Here is a 16,060-nt window from a genome sequence, read left to right as displayed (position 1 = left end):
CGGGAGAGGGGAGGCATGCCCGGGGGTGGGCTGCTGGAGCAGCCTCAGGGTGCTGTCCATCCCACCCCTGGACCCCTTTCACCCGCCCCAAGACCCGTTTGGCTCCAAGCTCCTCCCTGGCACGACGAATGGTGGCGGGGCAGCGCTGACAGGTGCCAGGCAAAGCACCTCGGAGGGAAGATTTATCGTTATTTTTATTCCTGATGAGTTTTTTCTCGTTTACCCAGGGAAGGAAAGAGAAAGATTGCTTGTTCCTTGTATATCTGAGTTACAGCTAATATAGCAACAGCAGGAGCCAATCCCATTTGAAGCCTCTAAGCATTAGAGTAAATCAACAGATTAAAGTGCTTCAGCTTCTGATTTTAGAGCCTGGGAATAAGCTTACAACTTGGATTAATGTATATAGTAGCATCATTGGAGGTATTTAGCCTTCCTAGGGCACAGGCAGCAGTGATTTCTGTTTATGGGGCAGGTAAACGTGTCATTTTTTCCTTTTCATGCTGCCCACAGGCACAGTTACAGTATGTTTCAGCTCTGAAACAACACATTCATTTTGACAGCTCTAAAACCACGACCACAGAGAAGCCAAGGCAGCCTCAGAGCCTGGCTGCTCCATGCCCCCCTGACCTACGGCCAGCCGGTGAGCAGCGAGCTCCGTGCCACTGCCCGGTGGCAGGAGGCTCGATCCGGAAGGTTCCACAGGGACACTCTTGGTGACAGGGCCTGGACCTCACCCAGGGTCACCCCACAGACAGGACTGTTTTTCTGGTCCGGCCTGTTTAGGACACAGGAGCCACCCACCTGATTTCTTTGCTTTCCAGGCTTCATCAGCACTCAGCCAGACCCTGCATAAACGTCCTCAACCCTCAGCTTCGGGGCCCTTATCGGCTATAAAAGAAAACAAACCTTTTAATGTGGGACAAATTGTGTTGTGTCCCCCCACCTGGTAGAGTAAGCAATCCCCCTTCCCCACAGCAAAGCTTAGACCAGCAGGTTCCCTGTGTGAACCTGAGCTCAGGCTCTTATCTCTTCTTCCTCAGGCTCCTTAGGGCTTGCAGGTGTGAGGACCCCCTTCTGAAAAGTTAACCCCTTCTTTTTCTATCCTCTACTACTTGTAGTTTTGTTACAATTTTGTGATATGCCCCTGACAGTAAGTCGAGGAAAGCGTGGGATGGGCAACAGTAGATATTTCTCTAGGCATTGAACTCAAAGCAGCCTGTTTTCCCCTGGGTCTGTATCTTATGGTTGATTGTGGGCACAACTGAAGTTATTTAAGCCACGTGGGCATTTATAATGAATTCTCACCGAGTGTTTCTCTACTGTCAAGAAATGCAGCTTTTCCTGTTGTGCAGGGAGAAAAGAGAGTCAAAAGAGAAGTTTTGTAAGGTGGTCTGTCTCTTCTACCACTGTGTAGAGACCTCTGCAGAAGAGCTATGCTTTGGCAACAGGAAAATCTCCCCCTGCCCCAGACATTTGTGCCCTGGCTTGTACAGAAAAATCCTTAGAGTTACTGTAATTTCTGTATGGTTTCAGACTGGCACTCTCCCTTGTGAGTTCATGGGTCTTAGGGGAGAGAGCAGAAGAGAGGCAACACAGACGTCAACAAAGCAGACTTAAGTTATCTCCAAGGGCTGTGGGAGAAGACCATGTGGGTTGAAGAAATTGTCATTTTCTTAAAGAATTATTATTAATGGGGTAAATATAGATCAATATAGATGAGATATCATGAATAAATTGGAAGGGAAGGAAAGGGAAGGGAACAAAGCTGGTTAAATTGTGAACTGTAACTTAACAAGGAATCAAATAGAAAGTGGAAACTAGGAAGAGTTTAAAACAGTAGTATGAGCTTTGGCTCAGGCAGGCCAAAGCAAAAAAATGAGATCTCATTAAAAGCAGCTATGGCAAGACAACATTCAGTATAGGAACACTAGCTATAAGAGGAAAATGAAGATGGAATCATCCTGCTGTTTTACACGGAAAATAACCAACTAAATATGGTTATGAAAAAAAGTTTGCACATGGCGTATATAACAGGCAGCATGATGCACTTGAAGTAATCATGAGGAGGCCAAAATACTTAGCAACGTTTGCTTCAGCCTTCACTGAAAACACTAATCATGCAGGGGGCAAAGTACGTGGTGGATATGAAAGGGAGTGAACACTAGAGGTGGAGTTAAACAAGCAATTGTATTGAAAATAAATTACTGTCTTAGTGCCCCTTCGCTGAGGGGCATTAGCTGACTCCATACATGTTACTTGTCCATTGCGTTTCAAGTTAAACAAGTTTGCTTAAGCCACTTCTCAACAATAGTCATATGGTTATGAAAAAGGTTTGCATGTAGCATATATATAACAGGCAGCATGATGCACTTGAAATAGTCTTGCACGCAATTTGACATTAGTGAACAAGCAACCTCAGGTCAGGTTTTCAAGAAAAAAGTTGACAAATTGCAGGAAACTCAGTGGAGTTAAGAGTCTTAGAGGTTAACTTTGTGTTAACCTCTACTACACCATCACTGAATGTTTTATTTAAGAGCAAATTAGACAAACATCTGTCATGGAAGGCTTAGCTACAATTGATTACTTTAAGATAAGACTGCGGAGTAAATGATCTCATGAGGTTGCTTTTCATCATTTTCTGTATTTTTTAGATTCTTTGTTAATGAAACCATACTGTATAATGCCTAATGGATTTACAGGAGTCACAGTGTTTTTATCAGCTGTGTAAGAGGGAAAGAGGCTCCTCCTAAAGGTGATTTTGGGGCTCTGCAAAGCTACGCAGAAAAGGACGAGAATATTTTTAATACTAATTAAAATCCTTTGTAATTGGCTGGAAATGGTTCTGTGGTCTGCAAAGATTCCAATTTTGAAAGCCCCATTTGAACAAAAGACTAATCCTTTTTCTTCAGTGAACCGTCTGGCACAGAAAAATGCTCTTTATTATGGGATTTCATGGGTGGGTATTTTGTTTTGTTTTGTTCTAAGTTTTCAAAGATTTTAACAATAGCATCACGACAGTGTTGATGGATGGGCACATGTTGTATATATGGGAAAAAATACTCTACCAAGAGTATCTCAGTGGTGTGAAATTCTTTGAGCACACCCGTTTAAATTCTGATCTCTTATAGTTAGACAGGATACTAAAATCAAGGCAGACTTTGCCCTCGCTTACCCCCTCTGCAATCCTGTGGATATGAATGTATTGCAGGTATCTGTGGGCAGCATTTAACTGAACGCTGACTTACTGAAAGCTCTATTGTGACAGCAGCAAAGAAAGGCAGGAATTTTGCCTGTGAGATCTGTTATTGAAAATAGTGCACTGGAAAAATGATATTTGTTTATCCTGATCATGCAAGGACAATCTAAATGTTTTATTTTACATTTCAAAAGTTACAACTTCAAAAGTGTGTAAGTTCAATAAATATTCAATAAATTTATTCAATAAATAAATAAATATTTATTCAATAAATAAATAAATAAATAAAAAGAATCACTGTTTAAAATATTTTTGTTTTTCACATCTTTACAGTTTCTTATTATTTAATGATACTCCCTACAGGAAGAAAAGAAAATCTTACTCAGAAAGAAATATGCCGTTTTATTTTATAAGCTTTAAATCTTATTTTAGGAGATATTTCTCTACAAAATGAGAGGCTATCAAGTGTGGAATTGTCTTGTACAGTTGTGTTATGATTTTTACAGAGGACCTTGAAGAGCTTTAGACTCCAGGCAACACTCCAGAACTATTGACCCCCAAACTGAACAGTGAGTTCATAATTCTTTGGTAGCTGTACTAATTAATTTTAAAAATGATATTTTAAAATCTTCTTGGAGAAGCAGTATCCGTATTTTACATCCTATATAGCATGTTTTAAAAGCTTAATGAGAAATAACATTTTTAAAAATTTTGTTTCTGTCAAAAATGTAAAGATTAAAGCAATAATAGCTAGACAGCTTAACAGGTGACCTTCCTGAGGGTCCCACTGCCTTTCAATCAATGTTTTTCAACCTGTGGTGTGTTAAACTCCAAGTATCATCAGTAATTTCTAAGGGGTGCACAGACAGGTACTAGGCTCACAGATACTGCACATTAATCTGAGCACGTGAAATTTCCAAAGCAGCTCCACTAGAAAACTTTTAGGGACCACAGATTGAAAGAAATTGAGGAAAATATTACTGCCACTTACTGGCTTAATATCTTGTCTGGGTACATTCACTCTCTAGATAAATAAACACTTGGTGAGCTGCAGGAACTCTCAGTTTTGCAATAACTCTCAGACCTAGTGTGGACCCAGAGCCTTCAGACTCTGGTGACAGCTTCCTGGTCACCTCAGCTCCAAGGTCCTTGTCCTCTCCAACTTCATGACCTCGGATTTGCATTAGTGCCACCCACACCAACGCCCAGCCAGGGCAGATCTCTCCTGGCCTGTCCACCCCTCAGCTTTGCCTTTGTTGGTTTTGATTCCAACCTAAAGTAACAAGCCTGATGAAGCTAAGTCCTTTGGGTTTGGCTTTATGTGTATGTCACTGTGATGGTAATATCCCCCCTGTGCTAGGAACTGACACCTGAGACCACAAATTTACTATACCCTCTCACTTACATTGAGACTAGAGCAGGTGAGCGTTGATAGTGAGTCTGGATTGATTCTTGAGAAATCATACAGTTCATCACTTTGCTCCAATCGGCCTTGTTTTCTAGTGGGCTACCAGCCACGTCTTGCCTAATTTCTGAAATGAAGTGAATGTGACATGCTGAGGAGGATATGGGGCTGTCTGCCTTATCTCATGGTCACACTTGAGCCATTCTCTTTTTGACAGATACCAGGGATGTATTACTACCGCTGCAGATGTGATAAGAGAGCTCTTAAACATACCCAAAGCTGGAATATTCACTATCTTATTCATCTTTGGTCCTGTGATGAATGACTAAGAATGACTGTGTTCCCATAACACCTTATTACAGGGCAACTTCGGAGCCAAAGAGCAGATGTGAGTCTGGTTGTCAGTCATTCTGCTGGCTTTCACGAGGTTCATAAAAAAGGCTTTACAGCCATGTTCACACAGCAGAGATCATCAGCTCCTTGCACGTGAGTCACCAGGGTTAACTGCTTAATCATATGTTGCCTTTGGACTTCTGTACCGAGTTTACGTGACATACAGAGACAAATCAGTACCTTCTGAAATGCCACGGAACTCACGTAAAGTTATACAAAAACTTCATTTTGTCCATCAGATTTAGTGTGCTGAGAATATTATAACTATTGCTTGGGTCTTCTGCAGATCTGAAATGATGAAGTGATTTCTTTGGAGCTGGAGTCAGTAAAATCTCCTGGATGCTTCTGGAAGGTACCTCTGGGCCTTGGTTGTGTCCCCCCCCCCCCCCCCTTTTTTTTTAATGCAACTAAACCCAAGGAAATCTGAAGATCTACATCTTGCAGATCACCCTAAGTTAATACTGAATTGTGATCATCTCAGGAAAACGCATTCACTTAGAAGGAGACTGTTTCACCCTAGGCAAGGATAGTGGACACTGGATTCCTATAATCAGCTCCATGTCCTTATAGTTGGGGTAGGACTTCGATAATGGAGAGAGCCAAGCGATCACATGAGATATTATTAATGTGTTATTGAAAGAGACTTAAACATAACTCCTTTCTACCCCTGAACGCAGATAATGTTACTGGCCCCTCTGAATATATGTATATGAGCTTCTATAGCAGCTCTTTGAGGCTAAAGAAGTCTACTTATTTAGATAACTCATATGTATACATATGGATGTAACAGCTGTAGCCTCTTTTGCTGTGGTTTGTTATAATAACGTAAGGAAATATTCGGCATGGACAATGAGTGTAGTTATTCTGGAAGGTGAGAAATGCAAATGGGCCATTCTGGTGATAATTAATGCTCTACCCATCTTACCGATTTTCTCTTCAGGCCCAGAGGACTGGGTTAGCAAAACAAAGACAGATGGCAGCAGATTATTTGAAACACTTCTTTGTTAGCGTGTAATCAGTGCAGATCCCCCCCTCCCACCCCCGCCTTCACTTAGGGCTCAGGCTAAAGCCCATTAAGTAAAGGGGAAGACTCCTATTGATTTTGATGGGCGCTTAGCCAAGGCCTCTGTCTCAACAACCTCCTCAGCTAAACTTTAGCCTACTCATCATTTTTGACTGTTTGGGGGCCTTTTTAGGAAAGAAGAAACAAATGCTGATATAGTCACTTTTGGGGACTACTGGGGGAGAGAACAAGCTGTACTTTTATATGCACGATATAGTGCCTAAGTGTACCCAAGGTAAAAGGTCGTCCTGTTTTAACTTTGTGAGTTTTATGCCAACGAAGTTGAATCATAGGTAAAGTGTAGGGATGTGGGGTCTGCCTGAAATGTGTTCCCTGTCTCCCATCTGAGCTGCATCACATGGAAGAGGTAGATTAAGCTGGATTTGGGCATGAGTAGTTGAGTACTGTGTTCAGCTCTGGGGCCCCCGGCACAAGAAGGACATGGACCTGTTGGAGCCGGTCCAGCCAAGGGCCACAAGAACGATCAGAGGAGCACCTCTCCTATGAAGACAGGCCAAGGGAGTTGCTCAGCCTGAACAAGAGAAGGCTCCAGTCAGGACTTATAGTGGTGTTCCAGTACCTAAAGGGGGCCTACAGGAAAGCTGGGGAGGGACTCTTTGTTAGGGAGCGGAGTGACAGGACAAGGAGTAACTTAGGCTTTAAACTAAAAGAGGATAGGTTAAAATTGGATATGAAGAATAAATTATTTTACTATGAGGCACTGAAACATGTTGCGCAGAGAAGCTGTGGATTCCCCATCCCTGGAGGTGTTCAAGGCCAGGCTGGACGGGGCTTTGAGCAACCTGGTCTGGTGGGAGGTGTCCCTGACCCTGGCAGGGGGTGGTGGAACCAGGTGATCTTTAAGGTCCTTTCCAACTCACACCATTCTGTGGTTCTCTGAGTGCAGACCTGGGAGCTCTGCTCGGCTCAGGGACAGTTCTTAAAGACTGCTGTCTGGAAAGCTTTGGCATGAGATCTTGCTTCAGCTTTTGGGCATGAGTTTCTTAGGTCATTCTTTCTTTTTGGTCTAAAACTTGTTTCTGTCACAACTTTCTAGAGATTGTTCATATTTCATGTTATTTCTGCAGATCTAACTGAAGCACCTTACACTGTGGCCACATATTAAATATATTATTATTATTATTATTATTATTTTCCTGCATAGCACATTCCTTCCTATTAGTATCAAATGTTCTTTTTTTTTTTTTTTTTTTTTTTTTTTTTTTCTTTTTCTTTTTCTTTCTGTGGGTACGTGTAAACCCACAACCCCCTACTTGTATCTTGGATTGTGTATTTAGTCTTCCCCACCTAATGCAGAAACTTAAAGCTGCAGAAGCAGTGCCCAGGTATTTTTTGGCAGAGGTTATGCATGCATTAACTCAAGACACCTATGGACAGAAATTAATCCCTCTCACATCACTCAAGGAGAGCCAGAAGGCAAGGTTTTAACGTGTTTGCATATTGCAGCACAGAGGCAATGCCAGAATCACAGAATACCCCGAGTTGAAAGGAACCCACAAGGATCATCGAGTCCAGCTCCTGGCACCACACAGGTCTACCCAAAAATTCAGACCATGTGACTAAGAAGTGCAGAACTGCAGGCTGAGATGGACACGGGACTGCGTGGGTTTGGTTCCTTGGTGCAGGAAAGCAGTGCAGGCGGTCGGTCACTGAGGAAATCCGTCTAAAGGAAGGGCTGCCCTCTGTTGGCAAGCCAGTCCGGCCGAGTTAGCCTCTGAGGAAGGGTTTTGGTGTGTGGTCAGGACACGGGTTAGGGCAACGCTTGAGCTGATGCTCCTCAAGCCCTGAGCTGCAAGGTGGTGTGGGATGGTTCAGCTGCAGCCCCAGGCAGCAGCATCCTGCCAGTCACACTGGCATCATCACATGATTTAGGAAAGCAAGACCAGAAAGGGACCAAATGTTGCTAGATCAATACCTGCATCAGGTGTTGTTAGACTGCTTCTGTACAATCTGGAGAACCTGGTGACGGAGCACTGGAACAGGCTGCCCAGGGAGGCTGTGCAGCCTCCTTCTCCGGAGATATTCAAGGCCCGTCTGGATGCCTACCTGGGCAACCTGCTCAAGGAAACCTGCTTTGGCAGGGGGGCTGGACCCGATGATCTTTCGAGGTCCCTTCCAACCCCTACAGTTCTGTAATTCTGTGAGGAAGAAGTGAACAGCTATCTGAGGGACTTGTGTGTGCACCCATCTCATCTCATCATGCAACTCTCGGCAGAAATTAACAGAGAGTCATCAGGATTTACAGAAAATATTCCACTTTTGCATGGCCTTCACATGTACTTGTCACGTAACACACCAGCACGTGCACTGGTAATTTGGTTTAGAAAGGGGTTGAATGCAGGTGTTTTATCCCAGCCTCTCACATACTTGTACACGGGTGATAGCATGTGAAATGTTCACAGGTGCACAGGGCAGAGCAGATTGAATACTGAGCCTGAAAATGAGCCAATTTGAAACCTCCAGATTGAACCTGGCTTTCAGAGTGAGCTATGCCACTGGGTGTGTTTGACCCAGGTGCCGAAGAAGGGTGTGCTGTGTCACATCGTGCTGCTTTCTCTTGGGCTTTGGCAGCTTGTCTCACCACCGGACGGAATCGGGGTGGATGGAAATTTGGCCACCACTGCAGCTGAAATCCACCAGTGTCAGTAACCACCAACAGGACTCTCTCAAATAGCACCCATGACATTTTGCATGTGTTTAAAGACACAGCAAGGTTGCTGCATAGTTGTGTTTGTTTTTAATGACCTGCTTTTTAGCTTCTCTCCCTCAAAGCTCTTTGATGCAGATGCACAGCCACAGAAAACTTGCCACGAGCTGTTGTTTTCTAGGAAGAAGAAGCAGTGGTCCAAAATCAGAATGGGTGGAAATAAAAGATTTATGCTGGCTAAAATTGACTTACATATTTTCTATTCGTTGTTTTCTTTTTATCGCTATGTGATATGAACACCAACCCGTTCTGATTTTAAGGATTTGCAACAAATACACTTGGTTGTCAGCAGGTGGCTCTGCATCAAGTCTGAGCTCTCTTCTTGATGCTCCCACAGAACTAGAACTGTTTTGAATAATCTTTTTATTTATTTTATTTATTTATTTATTTATTTATTAAGGCAACAGGAAGATGATAAAGGCCTATGACTTGTCAGTAGGAAAGATATTTGCCAGGGGAAAGGTAAGAAAATGAAAATCTCTTGCTTGGAGGGTTGAAGGGAACTGTGGCAATGCTGACACAATGCAGCTAGTGAAAATGCCCAGTCATTGTAAAAGCAGCCGTCTCATCTCTGCTAGATACGCAGCCAGATTTTCAGGTAATACGTCAGGTATTTTGTTTCTGTTTGAGGGTTCTTTATTTTTTGTGCTTGTTGTTTTCTTTTCAAATCCCTGCTATTTACACAAAGGACATTTCTGAGGCGTGATGTCAGAGTGTCAACAGTGTAAGTGGAAGCACTGAAGCTTTGGATTTTATGTGTCTTGTTGCAGTAAATGAGAAATTTTCCACATCCTTCAGTGGGAACAGGACTGGCTTCTCCAAGCCTCACAGTATCAGTCCAAGTGTGGCTGCGGTGACTCCGGCAGTGCTGCGAAACAGTCGGTGTATGAAACTAGTCCAGCTGCAGCAGCAACTTCAAGAATATCCAGCAATATATCCTTGTCTGAAGCTGTTCTTGTAGCTATCAAAACTGTCTTCGCGGCATTGCACAGGAAGAATGTAAAGGCCGACTCCAAGGCCCTCTGCACGCTGAGCACCACGCAGGACTGTTTTATTTATTACAAAACAGAGGAAGGTGTTTCCCTGTGTTTCTTTTTTATTTTAACAGTGGGCAGTAGCTGTCTTCTATAAGCAGGTGAGAGGAACCTCGGCTAATGTGTATGTAAAAGCTTCATGCATTTATGAGAATAATGAATTTGAGTTAGGTTTTGAGAAAGAAAACTGGCCTATACTTGATGAGTGGGTTGTGGAGAAAATACAGTGTATAAGGACAATATTTTAGCCACATCAAAGTATTCCTGGCCATTTCCATATTGCAGCATATAGGTTGAATTGATTGTACTTACGGCACTTAGGCTGGAACACTTTTGATCTTTTTCATGGAGAAAGCAATTACATTCTTTTCTAAATTTATCTATGACACGTCTTCCAGTCATACCAATCCTGTTCTGCGACATTCGGCTTGGCAGTGAATTATTTTTCTGTAATTAGAGCTTTATTTTTATTTTTTTTGAGGGGAAGGAAGGATATTTGTTTGTTTTCAGTATTCTACTTCCGTCAATGGGTTGATTTATCAAAGGTAACACTGAGCTACTGAAGTGAGAGTGGAAGGGAACAAAGAAGTAGGTCAGGTTCCTGAGGTTCCCTGTGTACCTTGCTTTTCAGTACAGCCATGCAATGGCAGAGGGCTACTGCTCTTCACATCCCTGCCACAATGCATTGCAAAGAAGAGTTTGCTGGTCTTTTGATTGCAGACTGGTGCTACTTAGCATGTGCTACCAGTTTCTTCTTTTTAAGCTTGAAAATAATGAAGATCAGTTTAGATCTCGAGGCTTCCCAGGGGACGGTTTACTGATGCTTATCTGCTGCTAACACCTGCATGCTGATGGTGCTTATTTTCTTAGTGCCTTGGAAAAGATATTGTGAAAGAGCAGGTTGGACGACACCCCTGGGGATTCCCTAGTCCAACCCAGCTGCTCTAAGCAGAATGAACTAGAACAGTTTGCTGAGGGCCATGTCCTGGGATTCTGAATATCTGTCTCCAAGGATGGAGATTTCATAGCCTTTCCAGACAGCCTGCTCTAGTGCTCAGTTATCCTTAAAATAAATAAATAAATAAATAAAATAAACCCAAACCCTTGTTTACGTTTAAACGGATTTGTTGTATTTCAGTTTGTGCCCATTGCCTCTTCTTCTGTCACTGGACACCACTGAGGAGAGCTTGGCTCCATGTTCTTTACTCCCTCGTGCCAGGTATTTATGCACGTTGATAAGATCTCCCTGAGCCTTCCCTGCTCAAGGCTAAGCAACCCCAGCTCTCTCAGCCTGTCCTCCTGTGACAGATGCTCCAAGCCCTTAATCACCTTAGTGGCCCTTTGCTGGACCTGCTGCAGTATGTCCATGTCTCCCATGTACTGGGGAGCCCAGCACTGGACACAGCACTCCAGGTGTGGCCTCACCAGGGCAGAGCAGTAGGGAAGGACCACTTCCCTTGGCCTGCAGGCAATGCTCTCCCTAACGCAGCCCAGGATGCCGCTGGCCTTGTTTGCTTCAAGGGCACATTGCTAGCTCGTGATTAATTTGTTGTCCACCAGCACTCCCAGGTCTTGGCAAGGATGCTTTCTAGCCAGACAGCTGCTGAAGTCTATGTGGGTGCATGAGGTTATTCTTCCCCAGACGTAGGACCTCACATTTCCTTTCACTGATCTTCATGAAGTTCCTGCCTGCACATTTCTCCATGTGTGTGGCAGCACAACTGTCTGGCGTATCAACCTCATCTCCCAGTTTTGTACCCTAACTTGTTGAGGGTGCACTCTGTCCCATTGTCTAGGTTCTTAATAAAAAGGTTAAACAGCGTTGGGCCCAAAGGGGCTCTGGAAGGGGCACTGGGTGCCCAGCATGGTCAAAGGCCAGTGAGGCAAAGACCTCGTGGCTCAGTACCTGAGTGAGACAAGCAGGGCACGGCTGGTCACCAGGATCAGTCCCAGTCACCAGGCAAGTCCATAGTGATGAGGTGGGTCCATGGGGATGGTTAGGGCGCCTATCAGTGTGGCACACAGGCTAACACAAACATGGCCATGATGTAGCTCCAGCAAGGGCAAGGGGAAGAGCTTCAGCCTTGAAGTGGTTCCCATGGGAAGAAGCCCCACTGAGGCTTCCTCCAGCTCTTTCTTCAAAACAGCTCTTATCAGCTGGTCTTCGGTGTCACCAAATTGGTGGGCGGCTCTGCTCAGGGCCCTGACAGTGAATTTGTGAGGCTGGCTATTAGGATAAACTGCTTGCTTTCCAAGAGGAGTAAATGGGACGTGGAACTTGAAGGAACTACAATAAAGATGAAACTTGGGGTTTTGTACTTCTGTCAGTGGGATGAACAAGAAAGGAACCATACAGAATTTGCAGATTTTAATGAATTTCTACTCTTCTATGCCTAATACAAGTCACTCCGTATTTATTTCATCTGAGCACTCTATTCACATGTGAAGTGTGTCTATACTGGATTTACTGCTTCTCTGACTCCTCAGGAACTGGAAAACTGAGAACAAAACCAGCCTGATTAAAGCTCAAGAGTACACAGAACTTGCTCTGAGAGCAAACATTGTGAAAGTTATTTACAACTAGAACAACACAGGCTTTGTTTCTTTCTTTTGTTATTATCATATAGAAAATATTTATTTGTACCTAAAATAACAACTTCACGATACTTGAGAGTTTTCCTAATTTGCACACTGGTCTCTTAATTTCTGTGATCATTAGTTTCTAGCGTTTATTACAAAATAATGAGAAGCTATTTAAAACTACACTGCTATGTGGTACAGTAGAAAACCAGTGCTATTTTCCAAAGTACAAAGAATAACATTGCAAAAGAGAAGCACGAGAATGCAACACGGACATTTCTGTATTTTTAAAATACATTATCGTAACAAAATCTCTGTATGGTAGAGATCAGTTTAACTTCCACAGGTATCAATGGCTGGAAAGCATTAATTGACACTGTGCATGCTTACATGAAGAATTAGTCAGGTCTTTGGTTTCGTGATCCAAACTCGGTTTTTGGCTATGTAGTCCATATTTGCCTTGACTTTATAAACATCTGAAGATAATTATTCTTAGCTTCTAGTACATAACTACAGAAGAAAGATGTTTTAGACAAAGCTACGGGTAAGAAATATGAGTTGTAATGACTTTATGTCTTTTTTTTTTTTTTTTTTTTTTTTTTTTTTCTAGATGTACGCTTAGGTTCAGATTTACTGCAGGCTAGGAAGTCAGTGGAAGGTATTCCGGTGTAAATAACCGGTCTTAATCTCTTTTGAAGTCAGGTTACATCTGTAAAACTAATTCCTCCTCCCAGTGCTGTTTTATGTCTAGATGAAAAAGTGCAGGGATACAGTGCATCTGAAAAAATCTCAGTAAAATATAAGTAATTTTATCACAAATTTTGGAAACACTGTTAAAAGCTGGTGAGCCCTTGCACTTTGTATACTTATTTCTACATTTGCAAGGTGAACACAAAATACTAATATTGTATTCATGCTGTATTTCTCGTTCTTGTTACAAACAGTAAATGATTACACCAGGTGCAAGGCAGGAGAAGACCAGCATTAAATTTCTAGTTTCCTACAAATATATATAATAATTGCATTTTACAGTAAAGAAATTCATTAAAATATTTGTTGTCTGAAACATTAAGTGCAACCCTGAAGCATGCTGAGCACCTGAGGTAACTATTTAGAATCACTCGGTGCCTCCAGACATCCTGGCTACGTGTCAGTACTCACATCCCAGAAGACTTAGCTGTGATTTCAGCACAAAGACAACCGCTGGCTTTGCTGAGTTACAGTGATAGTCACGTTGTGGCCTGAGCTTCTTTGACGTCGCTGAAGCCGTGTCCACTTGTGCCAATAGTGGCTTTGGCCCACGTTTTCTTCAGTGGGGCTTCCTGGCATTTTCTGGTGGCGCAGCTCAACAAGAACATGAGACAGCACTTGGCAAGGCAAAATATCTGTTTCTCAGGAGAACAATGTGTTGCTTATTAAAAAGGAGAAACAAAAGCTATGGAATTCTGGTTTTAGTTCCATGTTGTCTGACAGCCTGAATAATAATGCTGGAATTCATTTCAAAATATAATAAACCAGTATTCCTATTATGAATATATTCAATTCACGGTTTTGTCAGTGACCATCAATGCCACCGTTTTTAGAAGAAATGCTATGTCATTGTTACAGAAACAGTGCACTTGCATATATAATTCTACTTCCCTAAATAGTCCAAAATTCAAATACCACCATTGCACAGCTATGGCTAAACAAAAACACTGTTAAATGACATAGACCTTTCACAGCTAATGAAGTTTCCAGCTTAACGTGATAAGGTTTATCTGTTCTCTACTGACCTCTTTAACACTACCATAATCTTTCTGTGTGAAGAATGTGTCTGCGAGCCTAAGATTTTTACCTGAGCAAACACATCTGAATAAATGCCCTTCTTTCCGTGGATTAATACTTTGAAATTTATTGCAAGCGTTGGCTGAAGGTACAGACATTCAGAAAATCAAAGAGAATTTTTGTGAGCCTTTGCATGTGCAATTTGTAAGTAAGAAAATAGTCTGTTCTCAATTTCCATCTCTATTTATGTATTTATATATACCGTTATATATATATATATAATCATTGTTCCATCATTCAAAAATATTGGAAAATAACTATGCAGGTAAGTATATGAATATATGAATAATATTTTTTCAAATTGTACTGGCAGTGACTTTGGCTGTAACTGCCGGGGTTTCCTCCCAGGAGCTGAAAAGCACTCACTCCTTTTGGAGCTGCTTAACGTTCTTCACTGTACACCAGGCATTGCTGAGCCAGAGGAGGTTTTCCCTCCCTGCAGTCAGACAGGGTCTTCTGCATGTGAAACATGTTTTTGGCTAGGCTATTTTTTTTTTTTTTCTACTGCAAATAGGTGCAATTCCACTGTTTTGTCCAATTCATCCCGGTAACTCTTGGCAAGATGACACGTGCCTCTATTTTGAATCTATTTCAATGAATTGTGTAGCAATAGTTTTTAAATGCCATATTATAAAACCCCTGAGTATTCACTAGGAGAATATCAGCTTTTAGTAAAACTGAAAGTCTGTGACTAAACTGAAGAAAGCACAGTGTGTTAGGCTATGATATTAATGGGGCACACAGTGGTAGCATGCATAAAAGGTTACAGTGCTCTAAATTAGGGTATGCACTGAAGTATTCAGCACAATTTCAGTACTCGTATAAAACTGAATCCAATTAAAGAGCCTTCTGAGCATTCACTAATTCTCCTACCATCTCTACGAGGAGGCTCTGTCTGTCAATGCTGTTACCAGGCTGCATTGTATGTATTAACAGATTCCATAGCAGTATACACGAGAAATACTACACTTCAGTAAGCTGCAATACAGAATTCTGATTCTCCATGTTGTGAAATACTCACCCTCCAAGCCCCATTCCCATTCTGTGATGAGAACGGACACACTTCAACCTTCCATGCATTTTACTCTAAATACAGTGGGCTGTAAAGAACAGAAGAACCAAACCACTACTGTAACATATTTTAAAATAAAAATTTTAGGAGCAAAACTCAAGGAAATCCAGTTACCATCCTTAACAATTATTCCTCTTTTGAAAACAAGTAGGTCTTTTGCAATTTGAACAGAACAAGCATATAAAATGCAGTATCCTATTGTCATACAGGGTCCATAGATTAGAGGAAGATGGAATTCCTCTTTCCAGTGTTGGTGGATGATTTGCCACATTCCTTAGTGTTGTGGGGATGCTTTATGAAAGACCTAACTGTAACACACTGTACAATGGAAACCGCTGTAGGATACCTAATTCTGATTGCTCTACATTTTCAGTTTGGTCTCACAATACTGAAATAGAGCATGTTTTTGAATACAGTTTCCCTACTGGCATAAAGAAAAAAAAATTAAACTGTCTTGGTCACTCTAGGAAGCTAAAGGGTGAGGTTTGTGTTAATTTGCTGTAGTGGCTTAAGTCTCAGTTCAGTATTCAAAGATTCTCTTGCACTTCTGTGCACACACTGTCTAGGTCCAGCAATGCTGAGGAAGTAGCATAACTCAGGTATTGGTAGCTGTTGGAAAGTGCTTGTATTGTTTTAACCGAAGCCATTGCCAACAGGAACAAAAATCTAGATGAAAAATGGAGAATGCTGCCAGTGGGGCCTTAGGTACGAGCTCCAACACACGCAATTCCTCAATGCTGTGGATTAGCAACGGGAAAATAT

The sequence above is a fragment of the Oxyura jamaicensis genome, chromosome 2 (assembly GCF_011077185.1).
Source record: "Oxyura jamaicensis isolate SHBP4307 breed ruddy duck chromosome 2, BPBGC_Ojam_1.0, whole genome shotgun sequence".
Classification (NCBI taxonomy): Eukaryota; Metazoa; Chordata; class Aves; order Anseriformes; family Anatidae; genus Oxyura; species Oxyura jamaicensis.
This window is presented reverse-complemented; position numbering follows the sequence as displayed.